Raw genomic sequence first — 19,161 nt, forward strand, 5'->3', positions numbered from 1 at the left:
TGATGGGATCCAATTAGGAATTTGGTTAGGTTTTGTCCTGGGTACCAGGGAAAAAAGTTCCCAGGTCCCCTAGCCGGATGTTCATGCAAACATAAAACTAGTCACACCAATTACACACCAATATGAAATTGCCTTTTTCTCAGCATCAACTATCTTTAAATAATGAAACCATTGTGTCACTGATCACAATCCTCAAAAGCTCTGGTTGAATCCTTATTTCCAATCATTCCTTCATCGGTGTACTTATGGCATTATTGGCAACTAGAACGCTCACCACCTGTTCACACACGGGCCTTTCTGTGAGATCCCTGTTCCCCACCGATCAACGGATTCGGGGTACTAGCAGCGGAAGTAGCACATCATGCGTGGGTAGGGGTCTCACACTCGGGGCCTCGCCCACGGATATCCAGACAAGAGACTAATCCGTCGGTTTGTCCAAAACCGAAACTGGAAAAACTTCCTTTACTCGGAAAGCATGGGCGATTCCACCAGGATAACTCTTTACTCTAACGTAGTCAAGATCATTACGGATCAACTGATCTGACTGCACCTTTAACGGTACTTGGTCAAATCAAGGAAGAAACTTGCACTTGGATCATTGGGATCAACGCTTTTTTCCCCATCAAGAGGCACAGCCGTTGATTCCTATCCATAGAACAATTTCTATCCGGGATTTACTTTATCTATCGTAAAAACAAAAGTTGAGTCTCGATTTATGGATCCATCAGTCCAGCCTAACCCCATCTGATCCCATGGGTTAGCCAACCGCCCAACCACTGTAGTGATGGGATCCAATTTGGAATTTGGTTAGGTTTTGTCCTGGGTACAAAGGAAAAGAGTTCCAAGGCCCCCTAGCCGGAAGTTCATGCAAACATAGAACTAGCCACACCACTTACACACCCAATATGAAATTGCCTTTTTCTTAGCATCAACTAACTTTAAAACAATCCTTTAATGAAACCATAGTACCACTGATCATAATCTTCCAATTTATCCGATTGATTCATAATTTCCCATCATTCCTTCATCAGAGTATCTATGGCATCATTGGCAACTAGAACGCTCACCACCTGTCCACACAGGGGGCCTTTTCAATAGTTCCTAGCCCATAATACTCGGCAATATAATCACTTATAAAAATCAAGATGGACTCTCGTTGAAGATCAGCAAGATCAACCAACAGATCCATATAAAGAGCCATGGACTCATGCATTGAAGACCAGCAAGGTCAATCAACCAGATCCATGCCCGGTTTCACAAAACAACTCTTACTCCTTGTTCCAATATCTTCCACGACGCACGTGTGGGTATCTTCGGCGACCCAGAGCTCGAGCACCGTATGGTCAGCACCCTCTAGGATCCTTCGCAGGTAACCTAGCGCTTCACTCATAGGCCGCTTCCTTGGTCCCTCATCCACCGTACCGGAAGCTCACCATTTAAATCGAACCGAGGCTGGTCAAGACCTCGGTCGACCTTGCTACGCGAGACGTCCTCCATTGACTCTCCGTCAGCAGTTGCAACTTTAACAGTTAGGTCTTCATGACCTTAATCCATAAGACGGTCAAAATGCTTCCCCAGCATTCTTGACATAAAACAGTCATTTACAAATAGTCACAAAATACAGTTTCTAAATCGAACTCTCGTCTTTCCACATTATCCCTCCTTAGTCCACATTACTTATTCCACATTCCATTCAATGTGTACTCATTCTCATCCATTTCCTCATATCGACGACACATTAATTCACATACACATTCACCTTCACATCCATACATCCACATTTACATGTATACATCCATTTTCACATCCTCATTTACATGTATACATCCTCATTTATACATCCACATCCCATATCCACATTCATACATACACATCCATATCCACATTCATACATACACATCCATATCCACATCCAACATCCACATCCACATCCACATTCACATTCACATCCACATTCACATCCTCATTTATACATCCACATCCACATCCACATTCACATCCATACATCCACATCTACATGCATACCTCCATTTTCACATCCTCATTTATACATCCACATCCCTTATCTACATTCATACATACACATCCATATCCACATCCATACATCCACATCCACACCCACATTCATATTCACATCCATATATCCACATCTACATGCATACATCCATTATCACGTCCTCATTCATACATCCACATCCACATACATACATACATCCACATCCACATACATACATACATCCACATCCACATTCTCATTCACATCTATACATCCACATCTACATCCACATACATACATACATCCACATCCACATTTCCATTCACATCTATACATCCACATTCATATACATCCACATCCACATTCCCATTCACATCTATACATCCACATCTACATCCACATACATACATACATCCACATCCACATTGTGTACTCATTCTCATCCATTTCCTCATATCGACGACACATTAATTCACATACACATTCACCTTCACATCCATACATCCACATTTACATGTATACATCCATTTTCATATCCTCATTTACATGTATACATCCTCATTTATACATCCACATCCCATATCCACATTCATACATACACATCCATATCCACATTCATACATACACATCCATATCCACATCCAACATCCACATTCACATTCACATCCACATTCACATCCTCATTTATACATCCACATCCACATCCACATTCACATCCATACATCCACATCTACATGCATACCTCCATTTTCACATCCTCATTTATACATCCACATCCCTTATCTACATTCATACATACACATCCATATCCACATCCATACATCCACATCCACACCCACATTCATATTCACATCCATATATCCACATCTACATGCATACATCCATTATCACGTCCTCATTCATACATCCACATCCACATACATACATACATCCACATCCACATACATACATACATCCACATCCACATTCTCATTCACATCTATACATCCACATCTACATCCACATACATACATACATCCACATCTACATTTCCATTCACATCTATACATCCACATTCATATACATCCACATCCACATTCCCATTCACATCTATACATCCACATCTACATCCACATACATACATACATCCACATCCACATTTCCATTCACATCTATACATCCACATCTACATCCACATCTACATCCACATTCACATCCACATTCCCATTCACATCTATACATCCACATCTACATCTATATCCACATTCACATCTATGCATATACATCTTCATGCATACATCCATTTTCACGTTCATATATCCATTTTCACATTCATACATCCATACTCCCATCTCTACATCCACACATCCATTTCCACATTCCCATTCATGTAACCCCATATGCCTTCACATCTAATCTTTTACATCACATCCATTCTCGTCCTATCACAACCCATATGCATCTTATCCTATCACATACACTTCTTACCTCATCCCATATACATCTTATCACATCTTAATTCATCTTATCACCTCTTATCATCTCTTATACACCTCTTATCACATCCTATCACATCTCATATCTATTTATAGAATACAAGAGAACTCTTATATTTGATATAAGATTTGTTTACACATTTACTTATGCATAAATTCCATTTAAGGAGATTAATACTTCTGAAGAAAAATCAATCTTTTATGCATCTTCCTATGCATAAATTCATTTTAAATGAAAATGACACTTTTGAATTAAAATTCAATCTTTTATGCATCTTCCTATGCATAAATTCAATTTAGATGAGAATGACACTTTTGAATTAAAAATCATTTTTTTAAAATGCATCTTCTTATGCATAAAGTCAATTTGGTAGGAATTACACTTTTAGAATAAAAGAATTTCTCTTATGCATCTAAGTTATGCATAAAATCCATTTATGATGAAAATCACACTTTTAGTATAAAAAGAATATCTTTTATGCATACCTCCATGCATGAAATCCAATTATGATAAAAGTTACACTTTTATAATAAAATAATCAACTTTTATGCATACCTCTATGTATGAAATTCAATTGTGACAAAAGTAACACTTTTTACATTAAAATAATCATCTTTTATCCATACCTCTATACATGAAATCCAATATGATAAAAGTATCACTTTTGATATTAAAAAAAATTATCCTTTATGCATACTTCTATGCATGAAAATTAAAAATGATAAAAGTAACACTTTTGATATAAAAATTTTCCTTTATGCATACTTCTATGCATGAAAATTAAAAATGGTAAAAGTAACACTTTTAATATAAAAATTTATCTTTTATGCATACTTCTATGCATGAAAATTAAAAATGATAAAAGTAACACTTTTGATATAAAAAATTTTCCTTTATGCATACTTCTATGCATGAAACAAAAATGGTAAAAATAACACTTTTGATATAAAAATTTATCCATTATGCATAATATTAAAATTCAATTTCTCCATGATTGTAATGAAATTCTTTCAATTAATCTAGGATGATAATTCCTAGAATATGGTAGGAAGTCCTCTTTTTATGCTTTGAATGAGATTATTTTATGCATAATTTTTATAAAAATTTTGCCATAGCTCCGCTGCTATGTGACTGATAAATCTCAATTTTTCTAAGGGATAATGTTTATCATTAAGAAAATAATTAAAATAATCTCTAATTGGATTATCAATCCATAATGGATTGAATCATTAATATACATAAACTAAAAGCATAGAAAAAAGCTATTAATTTGGCCTCAAGCATAGCTTAATCTTGGGTTAAGGAAAAGCTTTATGAAAAGCTTGATTTGGATTGAGAACGGTTCATGAGTATGACCATTTCTTGAGTGAGAGAGAGAATTTACATAAAAATCATTAGAATTTAAACATAAATGAAAATTAACTTCAATAGCATTATGTAACTCTTCACTACTATTCAAACTTCAATAGCATTAAAAAAAAACCATACCAATTAAACTTCTCAAGCTTGAGAGGGGTTGAGAAGAGAGAAACATTGAGAAATTATAGAAAGATTAATATTCACTAATTACCTTACAACTTACTTGATTCTTTGTTCACGGTAGAGGCCCCCAACCAATCAATTGGTTAAGTATGTTGATGGAGCCACTAATGGGGATTGAAGAAAGAGAGAAGCTCCAAAAACTAGTGAATTATTAAATGAATTCACAGTTTCTGGCTTAGGTGGAGTAGAGTAACGATGCATAAACACTATCTATTTTTCAACAAGGGGGAGGCTTCTATTTATAGGAAAAATTGAGCTCCTAACCAAACAAACTGATTCTAGAATTTTCTAAATCAGTTTGGTCAATATTTGACCATTTTTAGGTCAGTTAAGCTAACTTTTTGGAACTAGACTTAAATGAGGAGAGAGGAGAGATGAAATATCTCAATTTTTATGAGTTTAAAACTCATTCAAGCATGTGAAATATGCACCTCCTTTAAAGAACTCCCCTTCCTTACATATGTCATATTTTTAATATTGCTCATAGTTTTTTACTAATAAACCTTGTACATTTTCAACTCTTCATCTTATGTGAAATATGCACCTCCTTTAAAGAACTCCCCTTCCTTACATATGTCATACTTTTAATATTGCTCATAATTTTTTACTAATAAACCTTGTACATTTTGAACTCTTCATCTTATGTGAAATATGCACCTCCTTTAAAGAACTTCTCTTCCTTACATATGTCATACTTTTAATATTGCTCATAATTTTTTACTAATAAACCTTGTACATTTTCAACTCTTCATCTTATGTGAAATATGCACCTCCTTTAAAGAACTCCTCTTCCTTACATATGTCATACTTTTAATATTGTTCATAATTTTTTACTAATAAACCTTGTACATTTTTAACTCTTCATCTTATGTGAGCATTTACTCATTTTTGGGTATCTTCTTTTTTCAAATTGGATTTATCTCCTCCCTACACATGGATTGATGCTATTGGCCCATAGGAACCTTAATTGGACCATAATCCAAAAATTTCTGAAAATCTAGACCCTTAGACTAAGGTCCTTTATACACATTTCTAATTAATTCCAATTGCACATTGGAAAGTTCTTTTTTGAATTTCTGTTTCAGGGGAACTTATTTTAATAAGATGAGATAATTTTCTATCTAAAAATATTAAAAATCTGAATATTCTCTCTCTAGAATATTTTCTCTCTCTAGGTTAAAACAGTTAGAAACAAGTCTTTTATATTTCTGAAGAGGGATTGATTATAGAAGAAGATACTAGACATCAAAAAGGGGTTTGGGGGAGGAATCTTACATTCTACCCCACTTAAAAAACGCGAGATGTCCTCATCTCGCAAACTGGGATAATTTCGCAAGATGCACGAATTATGAGACTTAGAGAAAAATTTAAATCAGGATTAACCACCAAGAAAAAGTCTCAAAGAGAGCAAGATTCAAGATAAGAACAAGATTTAAACTTTATTCATTCTCGGAACTTATACAGTAAAGATAGAAAAACTCTTTACACTTCCATAAGCCCGTCCATCATATGATCACAAAAGCAGCACTCACAAGCTGCACAAGTATAGGGTAACTCATCTATGGGAATGATTCTGCTGGTTATTGCCGCACCTATCTCAGTGGTATAAGGTGATCTAACAAAAGGACCTCTGAGAGGCAAGCCAAAAACGGGGTAAAGGCATATCTTCTCATGAGGAAGAAAACACGCCAGTAAGAAGACCCGCTCAGAAAACCCAAGATGTCTTGATCTCATGACGCAGTAGTATCGGGGACCCAAACCCAAGGCTTCAATAACCATGGCCAAGCGGACATTGTTGCGAAAGTGCTGCTGACCCCAGGGTGTTACCCTAGTTATGTCTTGATAGGTCCGCCATTTGGTCTGCGCTACAGAAGTTCCCAAGTGAGGGAAAAGTGAGCGCTCATACTGTTCTATAAAATCCTTCTTCACAGACTCACTTGCGTCTTGAAGGTGAGGAATCATTATGGATAAAACTAATTCTTGTTGCCAAGCCATGAAGGAGATTAGGAAGAAAGGAGATCGATGGGAGTAAGATTACTGTGAGCGACAAGTAAAAGTTACGACTTATATAAAGGAAGGAGCTAGCGTAACTTAGAAGCCAACGGTAGCTTGCCACTGAAGTTTTACCGTCTTTCCATGATTTGGGTTTGGCACAATTTTCTATAGAAGGTATTAAGAACTTTGAGATGAGGAGATAAAAGAAGCTCGTAAGCTAAGTCACTTACTTTCTTTGAAGTCAGATAAGGCTCACAATATCTGGGGGATAACTTCTTAAACTCCCCAATAGATAAAGAACTTCTTTTGTGCCGTACTCGAATGAAGACCAAAACCTTGGTATCCAAAACACCGATTTTCACTTCTGAACTCATTGTTCTGAATCCTTAAAACAGGCGTGACTCCTGAGAAGTATTCTAGGGAAAGGGTCTTCCTTTTTTTTTAAAAAACAGAATCTTTCTTTTATTTTAGAGAGGGAATAATTATAAGATCAAAAAGGGAGATTCTTACTCCTGTATACCTCGAAGGCTGGGGAGGAATCTTACATTCTACCCCACTTGAAAAGTGCAAGATGTCCTCATCTCGCAAGTAGAGGACAACTTTTTTGCTTAAGATCCAATTTATTCTGGGATTCCTTATATTCCGGTCAACCCAACAGAATAAGGGGATAAATATCCCTTATATAGAATTCATCAATAACAATTCATTCAAATCATATCATTCATATCTTTAACACGATAATGGTCCATTAGACCGAAAAATTTTCTTCTGAACATTCCTCCACAGGAATTTTAGTCAAGCAAGTTCTCAATTTGTCATCCCTTAACTTGATCCACCAAGTCAAGTATTAATAGTAGCAATCTGACAGCACAATCCACCAATCTCATAGTGATTTGCTGAAATCATTATCATCATTCCAGTTATGAATATCATCACAGGGACTCATCCCATTCATCCTCATTGAATCTTATTACATTTCAACCAAATTTCAGGGATCATCATTTTTCAATCAGAATCCAAATCAATTCATCAATTCTCAAACAGAATTAAAAATCATATCAACCACATTCAAAATCATCCTCTGGATAGCATTAACGCTTATAATTTCAAGTCTTAGATTTACTCGTATATACTGTCGGTAAAGAGCTGCAGTTATACCCTCGGTATATACGGATAGTCATGATACTCGAAACTATAAGGTAAATACCATCATGTCTAGGTCTCAAGCAAGTCAGGGTTCCATACAATTGCGGTACTTCCAATTGAAGACCCAATTACTAATTTACGAATTTCAATTTGAGTTAACAATTTGTATGAATTATATCAAACAATTACAACCTTTTTGTGCGTCTTGATAAACTTTTGACATAATTTGCTCCTCAGTTGATCTTATTGGAGATCTATTTCTTAAGTCTGATAAATAGATTTTTCTTTATCCGATCGTCCGTAAAAAAAACATTTGTATATTTATATACAAGTTGCAATAATTACATAGAGTGGCTCGGCTCCAAAATTCAAAATCTCTTCAAGAGACGCATAAGACGACGGTACTGGGCCATAGTCATGCCCTGTTACAAAAGTTCTCTAACTGCGAAGGGAGTTATTATTTTCTCCTTAGGGATAAATCGACTAAGGAGTCTATAAATTCGACATGAAAGTCTAAAATTTCGAGGTGTCGAATGATATAGAATGACACCACGCACCATTTTCAACTTTAACAGGATCATAGTCAATGAGAGATTCTGCCACAGCATTGTACGGCGGTTGCAATGGGCGTGGACATATTGCCCTGCAAACCACTTATGTTGTATTCTCTCCACTGGGGTAGGAAAATATAAATCCGTGAAATGGCGTGCAAGTCTTACTCGGCTTGTTTGAGTTGAAGCGGAAGAGATGAGATGCTCGAAGGCAAATGCAATCATATCTTGAGACTGGGTGAGGTCGGGAATACCAGATAAATGTGGAACTTCCATCTATAAAAACAATTTCTTTGATTAAAATTTCTTCATTAAAGAAGCTTACGGGATGAAAATACATTATGAAAATGCTGTTTCTAAATTCTTATTACCAATTTCAGATAAGAATTTAATTATCTTTATTAGCTTTCAGAAGCTGCTCTGATACCAACTGTGAGATCCCTGTTCCCCACCGATCAACGGATTCGGGGTACTAGCAGCGGAAGTAGCACATCATGCGTGGGTAGGGGTCTCACACTCGGGGCCTCGCCCACGGATATCCGGACAAGAGACTAATCCGTCGGTTTGTCCAAAACCGAAACTGGAAAAACTTCCTTTACTCGGAAAGCATGGGCGATTCCACCAGGATAACTCTTTACTCTAACGTAGTCAAGATCATTACGGATCAACTGATCTGACTGCACCTTTAACGGTACTTGGTCAAATCAAGGAAGAAACTTGCACTTGGATCATTGGGATCAACGCTTTTTTCCCCATCAAGAGGCACAGCCGTTGATTCCTATCCATAGAACAATTTCTATCCGGGATTTACTTTATCTATCGTAAAAACAAAAGTTGAGTCTCGATTTATGGATCCATCAGTCCAGCCTAACCCCATCCGATCCCATGGGTTAGCCAACCGCCCAACCACTGTAGTGATGGGATCCAATTTGGAATTTGGTTAGGTTTTGTCCCGGGTACCAAGGAAAAGAGTTCCAAGGCCCCCTAGCCGGAAGTTCATGCAAACATAGAACTAGCCACACCACTTACACACCCAATATGAAATTGCTTTTTTCTTAGCATCAACTAACTTTAAAACAATCCTTTAATGAAACCATAGTACCACTGATCATAATCTTCCAATTTATCCGATTGATTCATAATTTCCCATCATTCCTTCATCAGAGTATCTATGGCATCATTGGCAACTAGAACGCTCACCACCTGTCCACACAGGGGGCCTTTTCAATAGTTCCTAGCCCATAATACTCGGCAATATAATCACTTATAAAAATCAAGATGGACTCTCGTTGAAGATCAGCAAGATCAACCAACAGATCCATATAAAGAGCCATGGACTCATCCATTGAAGACCAGCAAGGTCAATCAACCAGATCCATGCCCGGTTTCACAAAACAACTCTTACTCCTTGTTCCAATATCTTCCACGACGCACGTGTGGGTATCTTCGACGACCCAGAGCCCGAGCACCGTATGGTCAGCACCCTCTAGGATCCTTCGCAGGTAACCTAGCGCTTCACTCATAGGCCGCTTCCTTGGTCCCTCATCCACCGTACCGGAAGCTCACCATTTAAATCGAACCGAGGCTGGTCAAGACCTCGGTCGACCTTGCTACGCGAGACGTCCTCCATTGACTCTCCGTCAGCAGTTGCAACTTTAACAGTTAGGTCTTCATGACCTTAATCCATAAGACGGTCAAAATGCTTCCCCAGCATTCTTGACATAAAACAGTCATTTACAAACAGTCACAAAATACAGTTTCTAAATCGAACTCTCGTCTTTCCACATTATCCCTCCTTAGTCCACATTACTTATTCCACATTCCATTCAATGTGTACTCATTCTCATCCATTTCCTCATATCGACGACACATTAATTCACATACACATTCACCTTCACATCCATACATCCACATTTACATGTATACATCCATTTTCACATCCTCATTTACATGTATACATCCTCATTTATACATCCACATCCCATATCCACATTCATACATACACATCCATATCCACATTCATACATACACATCCATATCCACATCCAACATCCACATCCACATCCACATTCACATTCACATCCACATTCACATCCTCATTTATACATCCACATCCACATCCACATTCACATCCATACATCCACATCTACATGCATACCTCCATTTTCACATCCTCATTTATACATCCACATCCCTTATCTACATTCATACATACACATCCATATCCACATCCATACATCCACATCCACACCCACATTCATATTCACATCCATATATCCACATCTACATGCATACATCCATTATCACGTCCTCATTCATACATCCACATCCACATACATACATACATCCACATCCACATACATACATACATCCACATCCACATTCTCATTCACATCTATACATCCACATCTACATCCACATACATACATACATCCACATCCACATTTCCATTCACATCTATACATCCACATTCATATACATCCACATCCACATTCCCATTCACATCTATACATCCACATCTACATCCACATACATACATACATCCACATCCACATTTCCATTCGCTCGTCTTTCCACATTATCCCTCCTTAGTCCACATTACTTATTCCACATTCCATTCAATGTGTACTCATTCTCATCCATTTCCTCATATCGACGACACATTAATTCACATACACATTCACCTTCACATCCATACATCCACATTTACATGTATACATCCATTTTCATATCCTCATTTACATGTATACATCCTCATTTATACATCCACATCCCATATCCACATTCATACATACACATCCATATCCACATTCATACATACACATCCATATCCACATCCAACATCCACATCCACATCCACATCCACATTCACATTCACATCCACATTCACATCCTCATTTATACATCCACATCCACATCCACATTCACATCCATACATCCACATCTACATGCATACCTCCATTTTCACATCCTCATTTATACATCCACATCCCTTATCTACATTCATACATACACATCCATATCCACATCCATACATCCACATCCACACCCACATTCATATTCACATCCATATATCCACATCTACATGCATACATCCATTATCACGTCCTCATTCATACATCCACATCCACATACATACATACATCCACATCCACATTCTCATTCACATCTATACATCCACATCTACATCCACATACATACATACATCCACATCCACATTTCCATTCACATCTATACATCCACATTCATATACATCCACATCCACATTCACATCCACATCCACATCCACATTCATATACATCCACATCCACATCCACATTCTCATTCACATCTATACATCCACATACATACATACATCCACATTCACATTTCCATTCACATCTATACATCCACATCTACATCCACATTCACATCCACATTCCCATTCACATCTATACATCCACATCTACATCTATATCCACATTCACATCTATGCATATACATCTTCATGCATACATCCATTTTCACGTTCATATATCCATTTTCACATTCATACATCCATACTCCCATCTCTACATCCACACATCCATTTCCACATTCCCATTCATGTAACCCCATATGCCTTCACATCTAATCTTTTACATCACATCCATTCTCGTCCTATCACAACCCATATGCATCTTATCCTATCACATACACTTCTTACCTCATCCCATATACATCTTATCACATCTTAATTCATCTTATCACCTCTTATCATCTCTTATACACCTCTTATCACATCCTATCACATCTCATATCTATTTATAGAATACAAGAGAACTCTTATATTTGATATAAGATTTCTTTACACATTTACTTATGCATAAATTCCATTTAAGGAGATTAATACTTCTGAAGAAAAATCAATCTTTTATGCATCTTCCTATGCATAAATTCATTTTAAATGAAAATGACACTTTTGAATTAAAATTCAATCTTTTATGCATCTTCCTATGCATAAATTCAATTTAGATGAGAATGACACTTTTGAATTAAAAATCAATCTTTTATGCATCTTCCTATGCATAAATTCAATTTAGATGAGAATGACACTTTTGAATTAAAAATCATTTTTTTAAAATGCATCTTCTTATGCATAAAGTCAATTTGGTAGGAATTACACTTTTAGAATAAAAGAATTTCTCTTATGCATCTAAGTTATGCATAAAATCCATTTATGATGAAAATCACACTTTTAGTATAAAAAGAATATCTTTTATGCATACCTCCATGCATGAAATCCAATTATGATAAAAGTTACACTTTTATAATAAAATAATCAACTTTTATGCATACCTCTATGTATGAAATTCAATTGTGACAAAAGTAACACTTTTTACATTAAAATAATCATCTTTTATCCATACCTCTATACATGAAATCCAATATGATAAAAGTATCACTTTTGATATTAAAAAAAATTATCCTTTATGCATACTTCTATGCATGAAAATTAAAAATGATAAAAGTAACACTTTTGATATAAAAATTTTCCTTTATGCATACTTCTATGCATGAAAATTAAAAATGGTAAAAGTAACACTTTTAATATAAAAATTTATCTTTTATGCATACTTCTATGCATGAAAATTAAAAATGATAAAAGTAACACTTTTGATATAAAAAATTTTCCTTTATGCATACTTCTATGCATGAAACAACAATGGTAAAAATAACACTTTTGATATAAAAATTTATCCATTATGCATAATATTAAAATTCAATTTCTCCATGATTGTAATGAAATTCTTTCAATTAATCTAGGATGATAATTCCTAGAATATGGTAGGAAGTCCTCTTTTTATGCTTTGAATGAGATTATTTTATGCATAATTTTTATAAAAATTTTGCCATAGCTCCGCTGCTATGACTGATAAATCTCAATTTTTCTAAGGGATAATGTTTATCATTAAGAAAATAATTAAAATAATCTCTAATTGGATTATCAATCCATAATGGATTGAATCATTAATATACATAAACTAAAAGCATAGAAAAAAGCCATTAATTTGGCCTCAAGCATAGCTTAATCTTGGGTTAAGGAAAAGCTTTATGAAAAGCTTGATTTGGATTGAGAACGGTTCATGAGTATGACCATTTCTTGAGTGAGAGAGAGAATTTACATAAAAATCATTAGAATTTAAACATAAATGAAAATTAACTTCAATAGCATTATGTAACTCTTCACTACTATTCAAACTTCAATAGCATTAAAAAAAAACCATACCAATTAAACTTCTCAAGCTTGAGAGGGGTTGAGAAGAGAGAAACATTGAGAAATTATAGAAAGATCAATATTCACTAATTACCTTACAACTTGCTTGATTCTTTGTTCACGGTAGAGGCCCCCAACCAATCAATTGGTTAAGTATGTTGATGGAGCCACTAATGGGGATTGAAGAAAGAGGGAAGCTCCAAAAACTAGTGAATTATTAAATGAATTCATAGTTTCTGGCTTAGGTGGAGTAGAGTAACGATGCATAAACACTATCTATTTTTCAACAAGGGGGAGGCTTCTATTTATAGGAAAAATTGAGCTCCTAACCAAACAAACTGATTCTAGAATTTTCTAAATCAGTTTGGTCAATATTTGACCATTTTTAGGTCAGTTAAGCTAACTTTTTGGAACTAGACTTAAATGAGGAGAGAGGAGAGATGAAATATCTCAATTTTTATGAGTTTAAAACTCATTCAAGCATGTGAAATATGCACCTCCTTTAAAGAACTCCCCTTCCTTACATATGTCATATTTTTAATATTGCTCATAGTTTTTTACTAATAAACCTTGTACATTTTCAACTCTTCATCTTATGTGAAATATGCACCTCCTTTAAAGAACTCCCCTTCCTTACATATGTCATACTTTTAATATTGCTCATAATTTTTTACTAATAAACCTTGTACATTTTGAACTCTTCATCTTATGTGAAATATGCACCTCCTTTAAAGAACTTCTCTTCCTTACATATGTCATACTTTTAATATTGCTCATAATTTTTTACTAATAAACCTTGTACATTTTCAACTCTTCATCTTATGTGAAATATGCACCTCCTTTAAAGAACTCCTCTTCCTTACATATGTCATACTTTTAATATTGTTCATAATTTTTTACTAATAAACCTTGTACATTTTCAACTCTTCATCTTATGTGAGCATTTACTCATTTTTGGGTATCTTCTTTTTTCAAATTGGATTTATCTTCTCCCTACACATGGATTGATGCTATTGGCCCATAGGAACCTTAATTGGACCATAATCCAAAAATTTCTGAAAATCTAGACCCTTAGACTAAGGTCCTTTATACACATTTCTAATTAATTCCAATTGCACATTGGAAAGTTCTTTTTTGAATTTCTGTTTCAGGGGAACTTATTTTAATAAGATGAGATAATTTTCTATCTAAAAATATTAAAAATCTGAATATTCTCTCTCTCTAGGTTAAAACAGTTAGAAACAAGTCTTTTATATTTCTGAAGAGGGATTGATTATAGAAGAAGATACTAGACATCAAAAAGGGGTTTGGGGGAGGAATCTTACATTCTACCCCACTTAAAAAACGCGAGATGTCCTCATCTCGCAAACTGGGATAATTTCGCAAGATGCACGAATTATGAGACTTAGAGAAAAATTTAAATCAGGATTAACCACCAAGAAAAAGTCTCAAAGAGAGCAAGATTCAAGATAAGAACAAGATTTAAACTTTATTCATTCTCGGAACTTATACAGTAAAGATAGAAAAACTCTTTACACTTCCATAAGCCCGTCCATCATATGATCACAAAAGCAGCACTCACAAGCTGCACAAGTATAGGGTAACTCATCTATGGGAATGATTCTGCTGGTTATTGCCGCACCTATCTCAGTGGTATAAGGTGATCTAACAAAAGGACCTCTGAGAGGCAAGCCAAAAACGGGGTAAAGGCATATCTTCTCATGAGGAAGAAAACACGCCAGTAAGAAGACCCGCTCAGAAAACCCAAGATGTCTTGATCTCATGATGCAGTAGTATCGGGGACCCAAACCCAAGGCTTCAATAACCATGGCCAAGCGGACATTGTTGCGAAAGTGCTGCTGACCCCAGGGTGTTACCCTAGTTATGTCTTGATAGGTCCGCCATTTGGTCTGCGCTACAGAAGTTCCCAAGTGAGGGAAAAGTGAGCGCTCATACTGTTCTATAAAATCCTTCTTCACAGACTCACTTGCGTCTTGAAGGTGAGGAATCATTATGGATAAAACTAATTCTTGTTGCCAAGCCATGAAGGAGATTAGGAAGAAAGGAGATCGATGGGAGTAAGATTACTGTGAGCGACAAGTAAAAGTTACGACTTATATAAAGGAAGGAGCTAGCGTAACTTAGAAGCCAACGGTAGCTTGCCACTGAAGTTTTACCGTCTTTCCATGATTTGGGTTTGGCACAATTTTCTATAGAAGGCATTAAGAACTTTGAGATGAGGAGATAAAAGAAGCTCGTAAGCTAAGTCACTTACTTTCTTTGAAGTCAGATAAGGCTCACAATATCTGGGGGATAACTTCTTAAACTCCCCAATAGATAAAGAACTTCTTTTGTGCCGTACTCGAATGAAGACCAAAACCTTGGTATCTAAAACACCGATTTTCACTTCTGAACTCATTGTTCTGAATCCTTAAAACAGGCGTGACTCCTGAGAAGTATTCTAGGGAAAGGGTCTTCCTTTTTTTTTAAAAACAGAATCTTTCTTTTATTTTAGAGAGGGAATAATTATAAGATCAAAAAGGGAGATTCTTACTCCTGTATACCTCGAAGGCTGGGGAGGAATCTTACATTCTACCCCACTTGAAAAGTGCAAGATGTCCTCATCTCGCAAGTAGAGGACAACTTTTTTGCTTAAGATCCAATTTATTCTGGGATTCCTTATATTCCGGTCAACCCAACAGAATAAGGGGATAAATATCCCTTATATAGAATTCATCAATAACAATTCATTCAAATCATATCATTCATATCTTTAACACGATAATGGTCCATTAGACCGAAAAATTTTCTTCTGAACATTCCTCCACAGGAATTTTAGTCAAGCAAGTTCTCAATTTGTCATCCCTTAACTTGATCCACCAAGTCAAGTATTAATAGTAGCAATCTGACAGCACAATCCACCAATCTCATAGTGATTTGCTGAAATCATTATCATCATTCCAGTTATGAATATCATCACAGGGACTCATCCCATTCATCCTCATTGAATCTTATTACATTTCAACCAAATTTCAGGGATCATCATTTTTCAATCAGAATCCAAATCAATTCATCAATTCTCAAACAGAATTAAAAATCATATCAACCACATTCAAAATCATCCTCTGGATAGCATTAACGCTTATAATTTCAAGTCTTAGATTTACTCGTATATACTGTCGGTAAAGAGCTGCAGTTATACCCTCGGTATATACGGATAGTCATGATACTCGAAACTATAAGGTAAATACCATCATGTCTAGGTCTCAAGCAAGTCAGGGTTCCATACAATTGCGGTACTTCCAATTGAAGACCCAATTACTAATTTACGAATTTCAATTTGAGTTAACAATTTGTATGAATTATATCAAACAATTACAACCTTTTTGTGCGTCTTGATAAACTTTTGACATAATTTGCTCCTCAGTTGATCTTATTGGAGATCTATGACTTAAGTCTGATAAATAGATTTTTCTTTATCCGATCGTCCGTAAAAAAAACATTTGTATATTTATATACAAGTTGCAATAATTACATAGAGTGGCTCGGCTCCAAAATTCAAAATCTCTTCAAGAGACGCATAAGACGACGGTACTGGGCCATAGTCATGCCCTGTTACAAAAGTTCTCTAACTGCGAAGGGAGTTATTATTTTCTCCTTAGGGATAAATCGACTAAGGAGTCTATAAATTCGACATGAAAGTCTAAAATTTCGAGGTGTCGAATGATATAGAATGACACCACGCACCATTTTCAACTTTAACAGGTTCATAGTCAATGAGAGATTCTGCCACAGCATTGTACGGCGGTTGCAATGGGCGTGGACATATTGCCCTGCAAACCACTTATGTTGTATTCTCTCCACTGGGGTAGGAAAATATAAATCCGTGAAATGGCGTGCAAGTCTTACTCGGCTTGTTTGAGTTGAAGCGGAAGAGATGAGATGCTCGAAGGCAAATGCAATCATATCTTGAGACTGGGTGAGGTCGGGAATACCAGATAAATGTGGAACTTCCATCTATAAAAACAATTTCTTTGATTAAAATTTCTTCATTAAAGAAGCTTACGGGATGAAAATACATTATGAAAATGCTGTTTCTAAATTCTTATTACCAATTTCAGATAAGAATTTAATTATCTTTATTAGCTTTCAGAAGCTGCTCTGATACCAACTGTGAGATCCCTGTTCCCCACCGATCAACGGATTCGGGGTACTAGCAGCGGAAGTAGCACATCATGCGTGGGTAGGGGTCTCACACTCGGGGCCTCGCCCACGGATATCCGGACAAGAGACTAATCCGTCGGTTTGTCCAAAACCGAAACTGGAAAAACTTCCTTTACTCGGAAAGCATGGGCGATTCCACCAGGATAACTCTTTACTCTAACGTAGTCAAGATCATTACGGATCAACTGATCTGACTGCACCTTTAACGGTACTTGGTCAAATCAAGGAAGAAACTTGCACTTGGATCATTGGGATCAACGCTTTTTTTCCCATCAAGAGGCACAGCCGTTGATTCCTATCCATAGAACAATTTCTATCCGGGATTTACTTTATCTATCGTAAAAACAAAAGTTGAGTCTCGATTTATGGATCCATCAGTCCAGCCTAACCCCATCCGATCCCATGGGTTAGCCAACCGCCCAACCACTGTAGTGATGGGATCCAATTTGGAATTTGGTTAGGTTTTGTCCCGGGTACCAAGGAAAAGAGTTCCAAGGCCCCCTAGCCGGAAGTTCATGCAAACATAGAACTAGCCACACCACTTACACACCCAATATGAAATTGCCTTTTTCTTAGCATCAACTAACTTCAAAACAATCCTTTAATGAAACCATAGTACCACTGATCATAATCTTCCAATTTATCCGATTGATTCATAATTTCCCATCATTCCTTCATCAGAGTATCTATGGCATCATTGGCAACTAGAACGCTCACCACCTGTCCACACAGGGGGCCTTTTCAATAGTTCCTAGCCCATAATACTCGGCAATATAATCACTTATAAAAATCAAGATGGACTCTCGTTGAAGATCAGCAAGATCAACCAACAGATCCATATAAAGAGCCATGGACTCATCCATTGAAGACCAGCAAGGTCAATCAACCAGATCTATGCCCGGTTTCACAAAACAACTCTTACTCCTTGTTCCAATATCTTCCACGACGCACGTGTGGGTATCTTCGACGACTCAGAGCCCGAGCACCGTATGGTC

The sequence above is a fragment of the Cibotium barometz genome, chromosome 23 (genome assembly GCF_041138505.1).
Source record: "Cibotium barometz isolate CiBa-2024 chromosome 23, ASM4113850v1, whole genome shotgun sequence".
Lineage (NCBI taxonomy): Eukaryota > Viridiplantae > Streptophyta > Polypodiopsida > Cyatheales > Cibotiaceae > Cibotium > Cibotium barometz.